This window comes from Symphalangus syndactylus, chromosome 23 (genome assembly GCF_028878055.3).
Source record: "Symphalangus syndactylus isolate Jambi chromosome 23, NHGRI_mSymSyn1-v2.1_pri, whole genome shotgun sequence".
Lineage (NCBI taxonomy): Eukaryota > Metazoa > Chordata > Mammalia > Primates > Hylobatidae > Symphalangus > Symphalangus syndactylus.
This window is the reverse complement of record NC_072445.2, coordinates 34,862,585-34,866,562: the sequence shown is the minus strand read 5'-3', so window position 1 is coordinate 34,866,562 and position 3,978 is coordinate 34,862,585. Positions and strand designations below refer to the sequence as shown.

The following is a 3,978-nucleotide window of genomic DNA, read 5'->3' as shown; positions in this document are numbered from 1 at the left end:
GCCACTGGTTTCCAGTCCTGTATAGCAGGGGTAAGTCAGGTCACTACATCTCTGTACTTGGTACGGGTTCTCCAGTAATGTGGTCTCTCAAGAGTTTCCTTAGTACTTGAATTGTACTTGAATAAGAGCTACTGACTGCTGATGCCTTCATGGAATCTGATTCCTTTATTTATTTCCCATAGCTGATTGGTATGGAATAGTCACCTGACACAAGAGGAACTCATCTGTAGGCAGGACTGGGCCAATCAGGTTTTATCTCTCAAGAAATTCACCAAGTGACCTGAAGGAGATGGTAATAAACCCATGTTAAATGATGGAGTCATCTAATACAGAAACACCCACATGTGAGGTTCTGTAAATGCTCTGGTCTGTGCCCTTCTTGAGTCCTGAGTTTTTTTTTTTTTTTTCATTAGAATCATTTACAACAGTGTCCTAAATATAAACTTCTTACTTGAAATGCAAGTTTGAGTAAATTTCTCTTCCTAATCTGTAAGATATGTGTGTCTTCCCTCCACAAAGGTTGTTTTTTTTTTCTGAATCATGAAGTGAATGCCCAGCAGTCTAACAAATAATTTTTCTTGTCATTCTTTTTTTATTATTAAATCCAAACTGTGCATAAAATTCAACTCTTTTTAGCTTGAACATGAGAATATTGAGTTGCCAGCTCAGAGTTGATGAATGACCTGAGGGTGGAAACAAAATTTTTCTGATCCCACATTAATGATTTTTTTCCAGCATTACTTTATCTCTTGCCATGAAGGATATATCTCAGTAAGTTTTTATTTAAGGCCATTTTGACCTTTTTTAGTCTTAACTTTGGATTTTTTTTAAGTTTAATATTTTCTTTCTCATCAGAAACCACCATCAGTCTGTTCCATATTCTCCTCATGGCCTGTTTTACTTCCTTATTCCTGAAAGTGTAAATCAAAGGATTGAGCAAGTGAGTTAAGATGGTATAAAATATTGCCGCCATTTTGCCAAGGGAAAAAGCAGATGGAGGTCGTGCATATATAAATATGCATGGGACAAAGAACAAAAACACAACAGCAATGTGAGATCCACAGGTGGAGAGAGCTTTCCAGCGCCCTTCAGAACTGTGTGTTCTCAGAGAGAGCAAGATGACAGCACAGGAGACAAGCAACAAGGAGAAGTTTATGATGCAGATAAACCCACTGTTGATGACCACCAAGAGGCCAAAGATGTGAGTATCAGTGCAGGCAAGCTCTAGTAATGGGTACAAGTCACACATAAAGCGATCGATGACATTGGGGCCACAAAAGGGAAGCTGGAAAGTAAAAAGAATTTGTATCACGGAATGCAAGAGGCCCCCTGTCCAGGCTACTCCCATCAGAATGCCACAGAGCCTCCAGTTCATGATAGAAGAGTAATGCAAGGGCTTGCAAATGGCCACATAATGATCATAGGCCATGGCTGTGAGGACAATCACCTCCACCCCAGCAAAGAAGTGTTCAGCAAAGAGCTGCATCATGCAGCCTTCAAAAGATATGGTTTTCATCACATAGAGGAGTCCACAATCATCTTTGGGGTCATGACAGATGAGAAGCACGCATCCAGGAAGGACAGGAAGCCAAAAAAGAAGTACATAGGGGACCCCAGAAGAGCAGGGCTGCTGAGAATGGTTACTACAGTTAGCATGTTGCCTCCAACAGTTGCAATGTAGACAAATAAAAATACAACAAATACTATTTCCTGAACATCTGGATTCTGTGAAAGTCCTAGGAGGACAAACTCAGTTGCAAAGCTTTGGTTTTGCATGTTTCACAAGGAAAAGATGAAAGCTCCAACAGGGATCATGTAGAGTCTGCAATTAGGACAAAGGAAAATTTGCTTCAGATCAATTTGTAGTATCATAGTCATCAACAAGTTGGTACATCCATATGCAAAATTATTGAGTGCTTCTGTTGTCATTAAGAACATAAATTAGAAATTATTGAAGGTAGTACTGAAATATCAGGCAGAATTGTGATAGAGATAATTTAAAGATTACTTGAAAGCAATCAGAGGTTCAATATTGGGGAAGGATATATGGTAGAGAAGAGAAGAAAAAGAGTTTTCATATCAAGTGCCAGCTTTGATCATTTACTAGTGGCTTCCTGGAGTGAATTATTGAGAAGTGTTCTGAAGTTACCTCTAAATTTTGAGAGAAGGAGCATTGTAACTTATTACTTATTCCTGCCATTGGCATCAAATGGGAGCAGGGATGACCAGCATCCCATCTTAATCAGGAGACTGCTTTATCTGCAACTAGAAGAAAACAGCATATAGTTCAAGAGGCACTTAAAAATTATGGCTGCTCTTCAAATATTTCTTTAAAAGTCTTAACTGAATTCATTCTTTACAAAAGAGAAAGATCTCTAGAAAAGTCCCTAGCCTGACATTTAAAACATAAAAAGTATGCACTAAGTGCAGAGGGTTTTCTTAAATCTGTCATTTTAAAATGAAAACAGAAGTTTATTATTATTATAAAAGTAATAATGCCTACATCAGAATGTCGTTATGATAACTAGTGAAACGATGGAAGGCTAAGGACCAACTGCCCTAGGGAATAGTCTGCATTAGATCTTATTATTCCTATTTGATTGGTGGGAAACTCATGCTTAAAGAAGTTAAGTTTAAGCAAGTAACAGACAATCTGGGATATTAACACAGAACCTCAGGCTCCAACACCCAATTCCTTTCCACTAGATCAGCATGGAAAGGAGTGGGGATATTCCTTTTCCAGTAAGAACTTCAGAGTAGGAATGGCCTTTCTACAAACACTTGCATGTACAAATTGGCATCAACCACATAAGTAAGGAAGAGAAACAATATATTGAATATAAACCAGAATCTTGAGGCTTTATTATTTTCCAATTATTTATATAATGTAATCAGGTCTAATGAAGTTTAATTCCTATAAGTGTATGTTTCAACTTTATATGCATTATTGTGTAGCAGAGGTGTTTATATATAGCTTACCTGCTCATGTCTCAGGATTATGATGATGGTCAGATTTGAAAATGTGAAAATTTTACTTATGATAAAGTGCTCTTACCAATTGTATTTACTCACTTAAAAAGTCAGCCACCTTATCTACAAAAAGCTTTTTCATGAGTCATCTAGATAATTGCTCTCCAACTTTTGACTTCATTTCCACAGGCAGACACAGCTTTAAAGGATAATTCTGTCTTCGCCTATACATATAATTGAAATGTGTTTTTCAATTACCATATATATGTGTGTGTTTGAATATTTGTATATGTGTATATTTATATGTGTGTACACCTTTGTTAAAAAATAGGTGCATAAAAGAATAAAGAGATTTATTTTGAGATTTAAATAAGCTGATTTTTATGAATGTCACTTGGAGTTAACAGAAACAATTTAAAATGTTAATAAAACTAACAAACATATAATTGTGTATGTTAATATATGTTCTTTTGCTTACTTTAAAACAATCATTTCCATTATGTTTTCCATTTCATTTGTAACCAGTGTCTGCACTAGGAATTCCATATACACTTAAAAGTTACTGCCAAGAAAATATGAGCTGAAACAAACCTTATAAGGTTATTAGATAAGTCAATAACCATTTACTGCAAAGTAAAGCATGTCAGTAAATGATCCAACAGTGCTCAGCTTAGCCTAGAGCCAAAGTGGGAAATACGATGAAGTGAAATGGGTAAGAACTTCAGTTTCAGACTCATATAGATGTAGGTTCAAATCCAAGCTCTGCTACTTGTTCTATGGCATGTTAGAACAAGTCACTTCAAATTCTTAACATTCTCAAAGCCTCAGCTTCCACTTCAGTAGATGGATATGATAAGAATGTCTATCCATACATATCTTGTGAGTATAAGATAAAGCAATACACACAAAAGCGTTGATGCAGTAAGAAGCATAGAATATCATGATGAGTGGTGAGAACAAGCTCTCAGAGCCATTGACACAGAGCAGAAATAACATTTTTACACTAAT

The 3,978-nt window shown here is 36.3% G+C and overlaps 1 pseudogene; it reads right to left on the bottom strand.

Moving 5' to 3' along the window:
- Positions 1-742: 742 nt before the first annotated feature.
- Positions 743-1,776, bottom strand: LOC134735731 (olfactory receptor 4C15-like; annotated as a pseudogene).
- Positions 1,777-3,978: the final 2,202 nt, after the last annotated feature.